The 17,367-nt window shown below is 51.0% G+C and overlaps 1 protein-coding gene across 2 annotated transcripts in view; it reads left to right on the forward strand.

The window, feature by feature from the left end:
- Nucleotides 1-1,740: 1,740 nt before the first annotated feature.
- The window catches only part of CASZ1 (castor zinc finger 1), a 242,534-nt gene continuing 226,907 nt past the window's right edge, over nt 1,741-17,367 (forward strand). For both annotated transcript variants that reach the window (XM_074218472.1, XM_074218474.1), the window contains exon 1: nt 1,741-1,867. The gene's annotated coding sequence lies outside the window, so the exon portion shown is untranslated. The remainder of the gene's footprint in view (nt 1,868-17,367) is intronic.

A 17,367-nucleotide genomic window follows, 5' to 3' on the forward strand; every position in this document is an offset into this window, starting at 1 on the left:
TGTGAGTGACATCCATGTGCCAGGGCTTCTGCCCGCCTCCCCCAAGCCACAGTTGAATTCTCTAGCCAATAGGCTCCAGCTGGCCCCTGCTAACAGAGACTAGAAGGTATGTTTCCTTATTGGTTTGTTCCTTAGCAGGTCCAAAATAAGCAAATATATCACTCCCAAATCCAAGCAGTGGGGAATAGCCGTTGAATTTTTCGAGTTTTCTCCTCCAAAGCCAAGAAGCCAGAATCGAAGAGTAAACAACCTAGGACAACAGAACTCCTTTTCCTTGAGTCCCTGAGGCTCTAGTTCAAGAGACAAGAAAGACCGGGTGCAGGGTTTGTCATTGTCCACTTCCTCCTCCCTTTACCTCTGGCTCAGCCCCTAGCTCAACCTCTGGAGATTTCCAAGCAAAGGATCTCTGTCCAGAATGAAGCAAAGTTAAGGTCTGCTCCGGAATATACTGAAGCCTTGCAGATTGGGTCTCTAAATCTACCAGCCTGCAATTTTTTTTTTTTTTTTTTTTTTTTTGCCAGAGGATGTGATTTTCTCACTAAAAAGCCTCATGCACTCCTAACACTATGGGCCACTTTTTCATTTCAGTTAATTTCTTAAATCTATATAAATTTCTTAAATGCCTATTAGCACCCATTCTTCTCATTGGTATCTTAATTATTTCCACACAACAATCGACCTTATGAAGTGCTAGGCCATGGGGAGACATGAGGAGGACTAATGGAACCGGTCCTTGCTGTGAATTGCGGAAGAGAGGAAGGCCAACCAGCCATTCAATCAAAAGGCATTTATTGATCACCTACTATATACCATGTGCTTTGCAGACACACCTGTATACATAGATACATGTAAAATCTATATACAGGCACACTAAGATGCAAACAATCCCTAGTCATAATAGAACAGAATGGAATAAGAGCAGATATAAAAATCTCAGAGTAGTTAAAAAGTTGGTAGTTTGGGAGAGAGGGAGCTACGATTGGAATAGGTAAGTACACATTTATCCACACACACGTGTTTTTCCCTAACATTATTTCTCTTTTATATGGGAAAACCGAGGCAGTGACCAGTCAGGTCCCAGAAAGAAGGCAGGGGCAAAGCTGAGCCGGGCCGGGAAGGTAACTTGGGGAGGGGCTCGGCCTACTTGTCTTAACCCAGGAAAAGAATCCCGGGGCCTGGCGTCCAGGCCCGGCAGGGCCCTCCGGGGCCTCATTTTAAAGCTAAGGAACCGGAGACCCGGAGAAGTTAAGTGACTCGCCCAAGGTCGTACAATGTCACCCAGGGAGTCGGCGCTGTCGCGGCCTTGGGTGGGATTTGAACTCGGGGCCTCGGGTCTGGGCGGGGGCGCTCCTAGGGCGGCCCCTTCCCGGGGCCGGAGGCGCTGAGGCCGCCGCCCCCCGCCCCGGGCCGGGCCGCGTCCGGGGGGCGCACGGGGCGCTGGGCGGGCGGACCGCCGCTCTGGGGGGCCGGGCCGCGCGCGGGGGAGGGGAGGCGCGCTAGGAAGCGGGGTGCGGGCGCCGAGCCCTCGGGGCCCCACTTCCTGCGGGGGCGCCCGGGGCCCCCCGCCGGTCCCGCGGGCGGGGGGTCGCGGCCGGCCCCGGCCGTCCGGGGGCGCTCGGAAGCGGGAGGGTGTGAGGGCGGAGCGGAGCGGCGCCGGGCGATCCGGCCCGGGTTTTGCGCGCCGCCCACTCGCCCGCCCGGCCGCGGAGAATTCCATAATCACGGCGGGCGAGAGCGGAGACGGGGAGCGAAAAATCCGGGATCCGGCAACTTCGGGGCGCGCATGCGCGCCCGCCGCGCTCCATCCCAAACACACACACATTTTCCCCCGGACTTGGAAAGTCACCCAAAGCCGCCCCAAGTGCAGGTAAGAGACTCGGCGCCGCCGCCCCGCGCCCCGCGCCCCGGCCCGCGCCCCCCGCCGCCGCCCCGCGCCCCGCGCCCGGGCTGCGGCCGCGGCGGAGAGCGGCCGAGGAGCGGCGGCGGCGAGCGGCGAGCAGCCTCCGGCCGGCCGGGCGGCGGGGCACGGCGGCCCCCGGGCGCGGGGCGGCGCGGGGGGCGCGGGGCGCGGGCTGCGGGGCCGCGGGCCCCCCGGGGCGCCGGCTCCGGCCGGGAAGGGGGAGGGGAGGTGCCAGGCGGGGCTCCGCCAGCGGGGGGGCGCAGCCCGGCTCCGGGGGCAGGTGCTCGCCCGGCGGCCTCGTCGCTCCTCCCTTCTCTCGCCCCGGCCCCCCCGACGGCGCGCACGCCCCCCGGGAAGTGGGGGGGGCGGGGGCGCTTCTCGGGACTTTGCCCGGGGGCGGGCGGGGGTCCCGGCCCCCCGGGGCGCAGGTGCGCCCAGCCCGGCCCGACGGCCCCCGGACCCCGCGGGGCGCGGCGCCCCCGCTCCGTGCGGGGAAGTGTGCCCCCCGCGCCGCCGGGCCCCGGCTTCTCCCCGGGGCGGGGGCCCGGCCGGGGCCGGGGCGCGGGGGGAAACTTTGGGGGAGTTGCGGCGGCGGCGGCGGCGGCGCGCTCGGGAGCGGGGAGCCCAGGGCCGGGCGCGCCGCGGGGCAGGGCCGGGGGCCGGAGCGGGGGGCGGGCTCGGGGCCCCCCACCCCCCGAGGGGCCCGAGGCCCCGCGGCCCGGCCCGGAGGGAGCGGGGGGGGGGCGGCCCCCGGGGGCGGAGGGCGGCAGCCCCCGGGGAGGCCCCGGCCGGGCACCTGCGCTCGGGCCGGGCCGGGGCCGGGGCGGGGGTCGCCGGGGCCGGGCCGGGGGGCCGGGGGGCCGGGCCCGGGGCCGGGGGGGCCGGGGCGCTGGCGGCCGGAGCGCGGCCGGTTTATTTTTACTCGGTGGCATTTCCAGAATGCGCAGCTGATGGCGAGCGGCGGCCAGAAGTTTTGGCTCGGCCTCGCTCCTCGCCGGCCCCGGGGGCGGCGGGGCGGCGGGGGCCGCGGGCGCGGGGCACGGCCGGCCGCCCCGGGAGCCCGGGGGTGGGCGCGGGGCGCCCCGGAGGGCCGGGGGCAGCTCCCGGGGCCCGGGAACAGGTGGACGCGCCGTCAATCACCGCGGGACGGCCGCCTCGGGGCCTGGGCTGCCACCGGCGGAACAGACTGGGGCGGGGGGCGGACTCTTCCCCCCGGCCCCCCCGGACACGGGGGGCTCGGGGCAGAGAGGAAGGGGGGCTTTTAGGGAGGAGGGCGCCGCCTCTGCGGCCACTCCCCCTTGGTGGGGGGCGGGGGGCAAAGTTCCAGCCGCTTGGGCAGCGGGGCCCCGGCGGGGGTCGGGGTGCGCCCCCGGCCCGGGCAGCCAGAAGCGAGGATCGCCCCAGCCCCCGTCACGAGGCTTCGGAGGGGGAGCCTGGCCCTCCGGCCTTGGGCCGGGCCTGACACGCCGGGGAGCGAAGGGCCGGACCCCCCCGGAGCCCCCCGGGGGGCTTGTGCATTCACCTCCCGTCCGCATGGAGGGGGGAAGGCTGGCGAGGCGCCCCCCCCCGGGTCTGGGCCCCCGGAGATCCGACCCGGGCAGGGCCTGAGCGCCCCGAAGCGCCGAGGCCCGGGACCCCCGAGGCCCACGCCCCCTCTAGCCCGGGCGCTCTAGCGGGGACGGGCAGCAGCTGTTCCCCGAAGTGGGGGGCAGAAGCGTTGGCCCCCGGGGCTCCTCCCGGGCCGCGCTCCACGTGCCTGGAGGGGGCGGGCGGACCGGCTCGGGGAACGGGGCGGCTTCGCGCCCCCGTGAGCGCCAGCAGCAGGTCCCGGGGCCGGGCCGGGGTCCCCGAGCCGCTGCCGCCCCCACCCCGCGAGGCATCGCCCGTCTCCCCGATCTCCCCCAGCCCCACCCCACTTTCCAAACTTTGGCGTTTCCCTGATTCCTCGCCCTGGCTCGCCCCATCCAAAGGAGGGAGGACTGGCCGCCCGGCCCGGGACGGCCACCTCGGGGGCTCCGCTGGCCCGGGGAGACACCCCCTCCCCGCCCCCCATCTAGTTATCCCCTGGCGGGCGGCTAGGGAGAGTTTATGGGGAATATTGTTGAACTTCAGTAATCAGGTTTCCAGCGATCTTATGCCTACTGTTTAATTTATTAGACTAGTTATTTATTCTGTTGATGATAATCTGTTGCTGGTTTCTATGGAGATGTTAAACTGATCTCTTTCAGAAATCAAACTCCATATGGACTAAAATGTTTAAAGGGGCAGCGCTTCCCTTTCGGGGGGCCTGGGGGGGGTTGGGTTTTTGGAGCCTTTGCACCTTGCTAAGACTTCGCCGAGTAGCTCTGAACCTGCGATCTATTTTATTTCCTTGCGAAGAGCCAGAGGAGCCGGGGAGCTCCAGCCTGGTGGCGAGCCTGGCTCATTAGGGCTCAGAGAAAAGCCCCGGCTTCTGATCCTCAGGTTGGATGCACGTCTCGCACCCGTCTTTTCACCACCCCGCTTCTCTCCGCGCCCCCCGATCTCCAGGCAAGGAGTGCAAAAGCCTCTCAACCAAAAACCACTGCCCCCCAAAATAAATTCGGAAAGATCGCCAGAATGGGAGCCCCCTCGCCTCGGATCTGCTCCCCTCGTGTCTCGTGATTTTCAAAAAACAAAAACCAAACTTGTAGCTGAGCTGATATTCTTCCCATAACCCAAACACTTTTTTTTTCTTTCTCTTTCTTTCTTTTTTAATTGAAAAAAAAAAATTCAAAGTCACATTTCTCTGTCGGTTAAACTCCTGGCTGAGGCGAATTTACTCTCCCACCCCCACCCCCAACTTGGATCCTGAACGTTTGGGAAAGCCAGTGGAAGTTGGCCGGAACTTAAGACGCTTAAAAAGATATATTTCCATAAAAATCCCCATTTCTGTGATTTTTAAGGAAGAACCCCTGTCACTTTTGCAAGGTGTGTCTGTATAGGTGTGTGAACTTTTTTCTCTTTCCTAACTCTATGCCCCTCTCCCCGAGTCAAACCCCTTTATACATATATATGTATATATACATATATATATATATATATATATATATATATATTACATCAGACTTGTTGGAGTGAATTAAGAAATAAGATAAAAAGAAAGAAAAAATTTGGATTTCTGACACACCGAGAAATTGTGAACCTCACTGAAAATTCAGATTATTTATCACCCTTCAGATGGGATATAAAGCCACTGCGTCTCTTAGTGATCCTCAGGGACTAAATTATAGGTAAAACCATTTAATGCATTTTTAATATCAAAATAAAGACCTAGATTTAGTTGAGGACTTTTTTTTGGGGGGGGGGGGAAGAGTAATCTCTCCAAAAAGGTGCTTCTTTCCCAGGACACTGCCCCTTTGAGATCCCCCCTACCATTTGCAGATACTTTTGATAGTGGGGGAGGGAGGGGGGGTGTCATAGTTCCCTTAATACAAAAATGCATTTCAATCTAAATCGCCTGATCCTAAATATGGGATCACTTAAAAAAAAAAAAACTCCATATAGGAAATAACCCATTGGCAAGACTTGAATTTCACCCCTTCCTTCTCTATTTTTATTTTTTTTATGGTGGGGAGGGTAGATCCCTGCTTCTCTACATTGAGGCAAGGGAAGTTATCTATTTTATTTTTCCAGTCCCCCTCACCCCCCAGCCTCTATTCCCCTCCTTGTTTGTTTGATCTGGATTGCAAATAGAACAAGAGGGTCTGACAAGTTTAAAAAAAAAAGAGCGCTATTGCTTTAAACTCAGGAGTTTGCATATTCTCCTTGTATCTTTCCCCTTTGCTAATTATTGTGTTGTTTTCAGAGCAAATATGTCATATCCATGGCGACCGGGCAGGTTTATTGTCTTTCTGAAGCAATAGCTCACATAAGTAATTAATGACTTTCTTTTTTTTTTCCTCTGGCTTAGGTTAAACAGATCATTCAAGGAAAGTCGTATCTTTTCTCTCCTTTCTCTCTCTCTCTCTTCCCCCACCTTTTTTTTTTAGCTTAGTGACATAAGAACATGAGTTAGAACAGGAAAATACTTTAACCAAGAAGTCAACAGCTTATTTTCCCCCATTTCTTTTAAAAGCTGTAGTATCAGCTTTCAGACAGATGAGGTTGTCATTCTTACCGTTTCACAGAGACCTTACAGTCCATGTCTGGTGTAGGAAATCCATTTAAAGGCAGAGTTGCCTCCACTGCAGCCTGTGTAGCCTGGTGGAAAAAGGGGGGGGTGGGGGTAGGGGGGGAGGTGGCCTTGGGGGTGGGAGGAGTGACCTGAAGGAATTTGCTTGGAGGAAGAGGGGTGGAAGGGAGAAAAGCATCAAAATGAGTATTTCTTCTGGATTCAACAGAATTTAATTAAATTGTTTACAGGAAAGAATGACGTTAGTAATGTCACCCCTTCTTTTCCCTTGGTTAATTACAAAAACAAAGTTGGGTTTTTTTTTTGTTTCTATTATTTTCAAGTCTTCGAGTCTCAACTTTCTCTAGCCTTTGTGGGCCAGTGATTTTTATTTTGCTGTTTTGTTTTTCTTGGAAAACTGGTTCAGGAATCCCCTCTGGTTTGTATCTTGCAAAAAAAACTGGTGGTTTGAGGTGTTTAGGGGTTTTGTTTTGGGGGGTGGGTTTTGGTTTTTTTTTTGGTATGTTATATTTGCTTCTTGTGCCTTAAACCTAAAGCTGCTGATGACTACTTACCCGGAATTAGCAGCCAAGATAACCAACAGGGATCTGGATTTTCTGAAATGAAAAAAAAAGGGGGGGGAATGGTTCAGAGATTTGTGGATTTCTTCCCTGGCAACATCCCCCTTCTGTAGCCTCTGACAAGGATGGGGTAGGTAGAAAAGATACGTGTGTGTGTGTTTGTGTGGTAATGCCAGTTGTACCTCACGGTGCAGACTTTTTGCTAATAGAGGGCCTGGAGAGATTTCCCTGTAGAACTTCGGAATCTGGTAGATGTCATTCTGATTGAAGCAGCTCTTTGGACCAAGCATCTTGCTCTTCTTCATCGATAGGCCCTCAGACACATTTGTGGCTTCTGGTGTGTGATTTTACTCTCTGAGATTTAGCATGTGGCAGGGGGTTTCTCTGGGTGTCAGTTTCTTAAAAATCCAAAATATCAAAAGGTTCCCTCTGTCTTGGAAGTTAAAAACGTGTGTGTGTATAATATAATATAATAAATATAATATAATATTTGTATGGATCTGAAGCCCCCTAAAGCTATCGGTTGAGTGAACCTTTGGGGGGCTTTGGATATTAAAATTAACTAAAAAAAGAAAAAGAAAAAACATAAAGAAGAAAAAAGAGATTTGGTATCTGGTTTCTGAAGAGGAGAAGCCCAAGTCTGACGCTGAGGATTCAACAGACTTGTAATTGAGCCCTAACCTCATGATGTCTATATCAGAAAAACAGACGTTAGCAGAGGGAGCCGAAGAGAGAGTCAAACAGGCTTGGGAAGGAGGCAGCTCAGAAGATTCAGAGGGAGAGAGATTTAATTTATAGACATTTTAAAAACTGTAATTTCATTAGGATCTCTTCTTCCCCTCCTGTGAAGGGCAGCCGGGCAGAAAGATGGGGCCTGGGTACCGGGGCCTGGGGATTTCTGTAGCCTGGTTGGTGGATCTGCCGTTGGGAAAGGGATGGAGGTGGTGGGTGCCAGGTGGAGGATACTTGCTTGGGAGAGGATTGTGCACATTTGGGGTTTGGGGGTTTGGGTTTTTTGGGCTATGCCAACTTGATGCTGGCTCTTGATTATTTAAGATTATTTTTGCCCCCCTCTCTTCTTAAAGAAAAGGGGGAGTTGGGCATGGGTTTTCTTCTGGCTTCCTTTCGACTTTGCCGTGTGTGTGTGTGTGTGTGTGTGTGTGTGTGTGTGTGTGTGTGTGTGTCCCTTTTTCACAAGGGTCTTTTTCCATCTGTATTGAGATGTTGTCTATCTGTTCCGAGTCTGTGTGAGGAAATGAAAGTGTGTGTGTGTGGGGGGGGGGGGGTTGTCCATTGCCAAGTTCCAGTGAAGTTACTGTGATTCTAAGAGCTCAGCTTGGGGGGGGGGGGAGAGGGGAAAAAAAAAGGGAGAGCTTGTCATAAATTCTGCAAAAATTAATCAACCGTTTAAGAGCTTCATGTTAACGAGGTTTTCCAGCCAAGCTGGGCCCTTCTTCCTTTCCCCCGTTCAAAGTCCAGGAGAGAGAGAGACAGAGACAGAGACAGAGGGAGACAGGAGGAGAGATAGAGAGACAGAAAGAGGGGAGAGAGAGACAGAGAAAGGAGAGAGAGAGAAAAAAAAGGGGGAAAGTGAAAGAGGAGACAGAGAAAAGAGGAGTGGGAGAGAAGAGAGGAGAGGAAAAGGGAGAGAGATAGAGAAAAAGGAAAGCGAGAAAGGTAGAGAGACAGAGGAGAGAGAGAGGAAGAGAGAAAAAGGAAGAGAGGAGAAAGAGAAGAGAGAAAAAGAGGAGAGACAGAAAGAGAAAAAGGAGAAAAGGAGGAGAGAGAGACAGAGCGGCTGGACTTCTGGAAGGTTGGGGGGGTAGAGATTTTTTTTTTGAATGGGAATAATAAAGAGAACAAACTGGGGGCGGGGAGGACAGGGGGCTGGATTTCTAGAATATAAATCCTCAAGTGTCCTTGTTCCATATTGTCAGGGTTTTCTTCCTTTTTTTTTTTTTTTTTTTTTTGGTCAGATTTGTCCTGTGTGTCTTTGACGGAAAAGGCACGTAGAGAAAGAGAATGACGGAGGGGGAGAGGGAGAGAGAGAGAGAGAGAGAGAGAGGGAGAGAGGGAGAGAAGGAGAGACAGGGACGTGTGGCTCCTCTGGAGCTCATTATCATTCTTAATAAGTCTTAAGGAATAAAGAAGAGCATTGAGTGTAAATGCTGGGTAATCCGAACGCTCCTCAAGGTGAGAGGAGTCTTGAGGACACAGAGGAAAGAGAAGAGAGGAGGTGGGGTGGGGGTGGGGTGGGCAGAGGGACGGGGGCCTGGGCTCAGGGTGGGCGCTCCCCTCCTCCCCCGGCTGGCCGGCGGACTGCCTTTGGGTGGCGATCCCCAGATGGGAGAAAGTTGCCCTGGAGTTGGCCCTGGGGGTGCCTCCTGGGGTGGAGCAGTGGGGAGGCCTGGGACATGCCCTTTCCCAACTAGACCATCCCGGGAGCTGGAGTCAGGGGGCCACAGGGACCGGGCGCTCCTTTTTGTGGCCATTTGCCTCCAGTGGGGCTGCTGGGCGGGCTCGGACCCGGTCCCCCCAGCTCCCTGGGTTCCTGGAGAGGCTGCTCCCTGGAGGGTTTCCTTCCTCCCGGGCTAAGAGATCCCACGGCTGGGCTGCTCTCCCCAGAGCGCAGAGGGCTGATCTCTAGCTTCGGACACTAGGTGGCTTAGAGGGATAGGGATGCAGCCTTCCTCTCTGCCTGCCGGTGGGCTCGGCCCGACCCGGGGGCAGCCTGAACTTCTAGGGGCCCTGGGACACCCCCCCCTTCCCCTTGCCAGCTCAGTCTCACCGCCGCCCCCCCCCCACCTTGGGCCTGAGCTATTGCCTGCCACAGCTGCTTGGGGGAGGCAGCTGACCAGAGGGGATTAAGAGTGAGAGTGTGTCTGTATGTGATGTGTGTGTGTGTGTGTGATCTGTGTGTGTCTCTGTGTGTGTGTGTCCGACCGTTCTCCTCTGCCCATCCTCAGCAGACCAACACATGTTGAGTCTTGGATTCGTCTTCCAAATCTCCCCCCCCCCCCACACCCCTCATTTTACAGATGAGAAAACTATGTAGGACCTGGAAATGGGAAGGGGCTTGCTAAGGTCCGATTGGTAATAAGAGTCAGAATTTGAGGGCAGCCTCCTTTCCGTTCATTTGGGGGTCCCCACTTGGATGTTTGCTCTGCCTCTCCCCACCCTTCCGCCACATTTGGACACACTGTAATTTGTCTCAAAGATAGTGATGTCATTTTGGTCTTCTTCAATAACGAAGGACACGAAGCAACCAACCCCACCCTACCTCATTGTACAAATGAGAAAACTATATAAGGCCTAGAGATGGAAAAGGGCTTGCTAAAGTCATATTGATAATAAGAGTCAGATTTTGAACCTTTAGTCCTCTATTTTCAAACCTAAACCCTTCCCACTCATTTTGGGGCTCTGCTCTTGGATGTTTGTTTTACCTCTCCCCACTCTGCCTCATTTTACAGATGAGAAAACTATCTAAGAACTGGAGATGGGAAGGAGCTTCCTAAGATTATATTGGTGATAAGAGACAGAATTCGAGTCTTTGGTCCTTTGTTTTCAAAAACCAGCCCCCTTTCCACTCATTTGGGGTCTCTACTCAGATGTTTGCTCTGTCTCTCCGGATTAAGGGGAATCAGTCAAATGGAAGTGTAGACCTTAAAATGCTATAGCATATTATTATTTTTATTAGCATTTACCCTGTTATCATGGAGGCCTACCTGTCCCACTTCAGTCTTTGGGCCTTGATTCCACAAACAGGAGAGAAAAAGGTACCCACTAACTCTAACTGGTCCCTGTCTTGGAGGGTACATGGGAAAACATGTCCAAGTAAATCTCATCCTCTCTCTAAGTAAATCTTCTCAGTTCCTTTAAATTTTCCCCTGAAGACAGAACTGAAGTGTTAAATGGGCTCAGCTAGTGATATTCAGCCACCTCGGGGTCAGAGGTCTTGGGAGTGGGAGATAGATATGCCTCTCGTACTACAGGCGCTACCCAGAAGACTCAACACAACCCTCCAGTTTTCTTTTGTTAAAGATTTTAAGGAGAGTTGAGGCAAGAGGTGACTTGGCCAAGGTTTTTAGGCCATTGGCAGGGAGGGGATGTTGGGGCAGGGATGGAGATAGGAGGACAGAAGGGTGACCCCAATCATCCCCAGTGTAGGGAAGTGTAATCCTGAGATTCATGACTGGCCTTTTTGTGTGTTTATAAACCCCCCCACCCCAGAGTCTGAGGGAGAATTGAAAAGGGAGGCTCTATTGGTATGGGAGATGCAGAGGTTGGCGAGGTGGACTATATTGGAACCCCAAGGGACTTGGAGAAGGGAGAGCAAAAACCAGCTTCATCGGCAAGATGGATTCAGCCCTTTTGTGGCTGGAAAGCAATGATGACCTGCTATGTAGTGCTCCTGGGGAGGGGGGTCATGGAAAGGCATCCGGGGCTGTCTCCCTGCCTGCTGGGTCAGGCCAGGCTTGGTTCTTGGGGTGTGTTTGTGTGTGTGTGTATGTGTGTGTATGAAGGGGGGGCAGAACTTCTGCCAGACTGGCACCCTTCGCCGGCACTAATTGCTGGCAAATGAGCCTAATGGAGGCTGTGCCAGTTTCCCAAGCTCCACCTCTCCACCCCCACCCCCAACCCCCAGAAGCTCAGTTGTACTCAATAGTAGGAGGGCAGTTTCCGGACCCACTGGCCCTTGCCACTTCACTGGGAGTACCAGGGAAACTTGATCCTCTCAATCTTAGGCTGAGCCTGAGCACCCTGGTCTTTGAGGAGGGTGAGCTGGTCATTGCTTACTGAGTTTAACTTAAGCTGTTTCAAAGGGGTCCTTCCCTGTCCTGCCCCCACCCCAATCCATAAGCACTAGGGGCAAGTGACAGAGTAGACCTGGTTTTTACTCAGAATGCTCAGTCATTTCTTTGCGCCTCAGTTTCCCCATCTCCAGATAGAATTCGGATAACCCGCCCTCCCTAGTTGTGACATATGACTTTATATACATAATAGCTAGCTTCGGTATAGTGTTGAAAGTTGGCAGAGTCCTTTGTATATGGTATTTCAAAGGAAAAGGAGCTTAAGGTGTCATTATAGAGAGTAAGGTCCATTTAGTATGGTACGAGGGCAAACCATTAGTAATCAGTTATTCTGTGCTGGAAATACAAAAGGATGAACCTGCCCCTGCCCTCATGGAGCTCCCATTCCAGCCCGAAGATAACAGGCGCACAGTCAATAAGCTTTATTAATCAATTATTTTTGTTCCGGGGAATACAGGAACAAAGATGAGTCTGTCCCTGCCTTTTAGGAACTTTTATTCTATGCAGAAGATAACATGCACACGCCAAACTATAGAGGAACTGTGCAGTCGGCTGGTGTCCTCAAAGAGCACAGTTGTGTTTTCCAGGTGTGGGTGTGGCTGTATTATTATTTCTCCTCCGGGGCTAGCTCGGATTAGGACTGAATTAGGACGACTAGGGCTTGATGCCCAGGGCCTTTTAGAAGATGGCACACTGGAAGGCACCCTCAAGAATAAACCTTCTGGGAGTGAGACGCCTCCCTACATGATGAATCTTAATTTCCTCATCTGTAAAGTGGGTGCAAACCAGTAATAGAGGAATGAGAACTGTTTGACGTTGTAGATCATGTAGTGACTGTAAGAGTGATCATTTTTGGGATCCAGATCCATGACATCATCAGTAGGGAGACCCTCCCTGTGTGTACATTCCCTCCCCATGCAGATGAGCAAACCAGTTGCAGATGTTGCTTTTAGTGAGTTATTGAAAGCCATTGAGAGAAGCAATTTAGCCATGGTCACAGTCAATATATATATTAGGGGCAAGTCTTGAACCCATGTCCTCCTGACCCAGAGGCTAATCATCCATTGTCAAATTTTCTTTCTAATAATAATCTCAGGGTCACAGACATAGAGCTATGGGAGACCTCAGGATACACTCAATTTCCACATGGGAATAACTATAATTGTCATTTACAGCATGCTTTCAAGTTTGTCAAACTCTTTTACACTTAGGATTTCAAATAAGATTCTTTGAAACGGGAAAGTAGGTAACATGCATTAACATCACCCCCATTTTACATGAGGAAACTGAGACTTGTAAAAGGGAAATGACTTATCCAAGGTCACCTAGCTAATAATTATGAGAGGTCGAATTCCATTTCAGTCTAGGTCTTACCTTTCCTATGTACTTCATATATCTTATATATAGTTATTTACATATTGAAGGCAGCTAGGGTAAGCCACAGTCCACAGAATTCTAGGCCTTGAGTCAGGAAGATCTGAGTTCAGATCTTGCCTCCTGCACTTTCTAATTAATCAATCTTTGGCAACTCCTGACGTGGTGGAAGGGTTCAAATGAAATACTACATAAAGTATTTTCACATAATACAAGTGTTACATAAATATTGGCAATTATGAAACGCTGCCATCTTCTTATGCTAATCAACTCAGCAAATGTCTGAGTGAAAAGTACAGTGCAAGGCTCAGAAAATATAAAGTCAGTTCCTGCCTTCAGAAAGTTTACATTCTGTGAGGATTCTCCCCTTCCAACCTCCAGCCACCTGCAAGGAAATGCTGGCTTTTCTTTTCTAATGAGGAAGAACTGGTTAATAAGATCCCCGAGGGATCCAGGAGCCAGGCTCTCCATGAGGCCATCCATCGAGTTTATAGTAGAGTTTACAAAGGATGAGTTTGAGCCTCAGAATCCTCCTTTGAGAAAATGTGCACAAAGAAAACCTTTACATCGCTTTAAAGAGTTCTTTGGTTTGAATGTGATTGTTATCAATCCAATGATGGCATTGTTCTAGGATTGATCCATAGTAAGCATTCACTCAGTCATTGGATAGATTAATCAATCTATCCATTTACCTGATCAGTTGAGATTTCTGAGGTCTTTTCCAGTTCTGACTGGAACATTCTGTGTTTTGACATCCTGTGTCTTAGGGACCCTCCTAGCTCTGATATCCTGTGTTCTAAGGGCCCTCCCACCTCTGACATTCTCTGTCCTAAGGTTTCTCCTAGCTCTGACATTCTAAGTCCCCTTTAGTATCTAAATTTTATAATTTTATAAGACCTAAACCCAGGTCCAGACCTTTGCCATGGAAACCCTCCTATCTCCTTGATCAAAGGGGAAGATGAAGGTGGGGGGGGGCAACCCTCCACTCAGACTGAGTTAAGAGGCATCATTCCAAACACCAATCCCATCTCTTCTCTGTGACATTTTCCTGGTTCCTTCCTCCTCATTTCACCCCCAGATATTACTCAGGTCGTTGGATCAGTTTTTCCTTTGCTCTCTCTTTTGTCTTTATTCTGCATTCTCCTCATCTGTGTCATTGTACTTTGTTATCTCCTAATAGAATAGCATCTTCTTGAGGTCAGGGGCTATTTCATCTTGTAGTGGTCTCGTCCCCCCACCCCGGGCCTAGCACCAAGCCTGTGAACAAAGGAGATCCTTAATAAGAATGTGTTGAGTTCAGTTCTGTCCCTCCCGTGATTCCCACGGTCCCCAGCTAGGAGGGGCTTGGCCATCTGGAGAAATGTCAGCTAATGACCCAAGGAGACCTGGAGGAAAGGATATAAAATATGTGGGGAACTGGGGGGGGGCTTATGAAAAATGAGGTGTATGAAATGCTAGCCCCTTTCCCACTTCACATTCTACTCCAAAACACGCAGGTTTTTGCTTCAGTATCTCTGATCTTGGTGCAGGTTAATTTCCATGACGATCTCTGGGCCACGTGCTCAGAGAATTGTTCTAATTAGACTGACATTTCTTTTCATCTTACAAAAAAGAGAAGAAAAATGAGCTGGGGTGGGGGTGAGGGGAAAGACCAGTTTTTGGAGGGTCCAGTTACCAGGCTTTGTTGATCATCAAGCACAGAATCCTCTTTTTCCCTTGATTGGACTACCAAAATGGACCTAGTGGTAAGGGAGGGGACCTTGAGGACAAAGTCCGGCTCCACCGTCTTTGGTGAAAACCTGTTGATTGATAAAGGTTTGACAGATTTCCTTTTCAACCTTGAGCTAATTAATAACGAAGATTAGACTGGTTCGTCATCATAGGAAATGGGCTGTCCTCAAACCCAAAGAGGTCTTTCTCTTTTTAAATTACATTGTTAAAAAATATGAATGTTATTGATATTTTTAATGGTACATGATCTCCATTTCCTCCCTCTGTGGAAATAAAAAAAAAAAGACTTTTGAAAGAAGGGGAGAAACCAATTCAGCAAAACTAATCAACATTTTGAATAAATCTCTGGCCTCTTTCAACAAGCCAGGGATGGAGCATAGTCTCATCCCTCTTGGAGTTGTTATAATCCCAAAGCATCTGGTTTTCATTGATGTTGTAACTATTGTGTCTACTTACTTCACCTTGGGTCGGTTCATATAAGTCTTCTCATACTCCTCTGAATCCATCATATTCTTTGTTTCTTATGGCATGATGATCTTCCAATATATGAATATACCGTAACTTTTGGTCTAGTGGTCTTAAAGTGATGATTTGTAGATTCAAAGAATCCCATGGTTGGAAGGGCCCTACACAGAACATCCTCTCACTTGTGGAGTAGGGCCTTTTTGTAGCAAATTCTGATGGTTGATCATAGAATGGTCGATTCTGTTTGTGGAAGTCTTGTAAAAGTCTTCTGACACCCTCATTTTGTAGATGAGGAAACTAGTTGACGATCCAAGGTTCTACATGCAGTAAGCATCAGACAGAATTTGAATTCAGGACCTCCAGTCCCAGAACCAGGGCAATGTCTCTTATAGTTGTGCTCATTAGCAGCAATGAGCTAATTTGTCATCATTTGTTCACTGCCCCCACTCCAATGCGCTACACAAATGACATCCTAACTCAGACCCTGTTCTCCCCTTCTTTGGGCACAAAAGTAGAAACTTTTCTGTTAGAGAAATCCAGCTGGACCCCCACTTTCAAAATCATCTGGTTCCACCCTTGACATTGGATTGGCTACAAAAAAAACAAAACCTTTGTCACTCAGTTGTTAAATGTTTCTAAAGTCCACTTTAAAAAACGACTTTTCCTATGTGTTAAAGTGTTTGAGAAAGAATGAGTTCCCAGTGGGGCAGGTTGGAGTGCTGTGCCCAGCCCACCCACCTCCTGTGGGAGAATGGGAGTGTGTGTTTTCTTGGTCTCAGCCAGTCACCCAATCTGTTTAATTTTTGGCCAAAACATCATTCTGCATTGTGTTGGCTTCTCCCCCCGTGAAAAGGCAATTGAGCCAGTGAGAAGTTTAGAATAGATTGAAACTGACAGTAAATGGGAACTTGGCAGTGGATGGAAAGATTCTTCCGCTCTCCCTCCCCCTCCTCTTCCCCCGCCTCCCCCACCCCCAGCCCAATTTCCACTCTCCACTCTCCATTCTGCTTTGTTTTCCGAGGGAGTTGTAATGGGGGTGAGAATTGTTTTCTGGTCATAGTTTGGTCAGTCGTTTACACCCTCGCACCCTAGAGACTGATGTCTGTCTTGTTGCCCACCCTGGCTCAAATAGTCCCTGAATGAGTTGAGTTAAATTTGAACCCCCCCCCACTGTGTGTTTGGGGGGGATTTCTGAATGAACTGCTGGGCTGGTCTCACCCAGGACCTGAGCCCCCCATCAGCCACGATGAAAGCCACGGACTTGAGCCCCCACCGCTCCCCTTCTTCCCCATCCCCGCTCCAAGGAGCACCACGGTCAAGGGGAATTCCCTTCTCTCTCCTCTCCTCTCCTCTCCTCCTTCCTTTCTCCTTTCTCCCTCTTCTCTTTCCTTTTTTCTTTTTTCTCTCCTCTCCTCCTTCCTTTCTTCTCTCTCTTCTTTCTCTCTCTTTTCTCCTCCCTCCTTTTTCCTCTTCTCTTTTTCTTCCTTCCTTTTTCCTCCTCTCCTTTCTCCTCTTTCCTTTTTTCCTCTTCTCTCCTTTTTCCCTTCTCCTCTCCTCTCCCTCTTTTTCCCTTCTCTCCATCTCTTCTCCTCCTTTCTCATTCTGTCTCTCTTCCTTTCCCTCTGTCTCTGCCTCTCTTCCCCTATGCTTGGGAGAGTATAAGCTCTGTGAGGGGAGAACCCCGAAGCTCATCTATCAACCCACAATCATTCATTATGTGCCAGGGTCTGGGGGGGGGGGGTCACAAAGACAAAAATAAAACTGACTTTACCCTTGAAGAGCTCACATTCTCCTGGGAAATCAACATCTATCATCTGAAAACACACAAAATCCATATGAGTTAATCTATTGGGGGAGGTCCTAGCAGTTGGGGGGGATCAGGAAAGACTTCCTATAGAGAGTGATCCCTGAACTGAGATTTAGGGAAGCTAGGGATTATAAGAAGGAAATGTTTCTCTTATTTCTCGTTGAGTATCTTAGTACCATGTACACATTTAGTAAATGAGGGTTGAGTGAGATGCACCCTCTTGTGACTTCCCCTCCCAACCATACCCCTCCTATAAAAGACCCATTTTTATTATTTCAGTAATTTACTGGTACTTTGATCTTAGATGTTGCTTTGATTTTAAAAAAGGAGTTAACATCTTTTTGGTCCATAAGGTCACTGCTCTCACTGGGCAGAGGGTGAGCTGAAATGCCAGTGTGACCAACTTAGCCAGACTATGCCCGGTGGCTCCAGGGCAGGGGCACTCCATCTTACAGAGTCACACAAAATCTCCAGGTTGGAAGGGACTTCATCCTGACCAACTCCACCTGAGCCAGAATCCCCTCTATGTCATTCCAGGCAGGAGGTCATTGAGCCTTTCCTTGAAG

The sequence above is a fragment of the Macrotis lagotis genome, chromosome 1, assembly GCF_037893015.1.
Source record: "Macrotis lagotis isolate mMagLag1 chromosome 1, bilby.v1.9.chrom.fasta, whole genome shotgun sequence".
Taxonomy (NCBI): domain Eukaryota; kingdom Metazoa; phylum Chordata; class Mammalia; order Peramelemorphia; family Peramelidae; genus Macrotis; species Macrotis lagotis.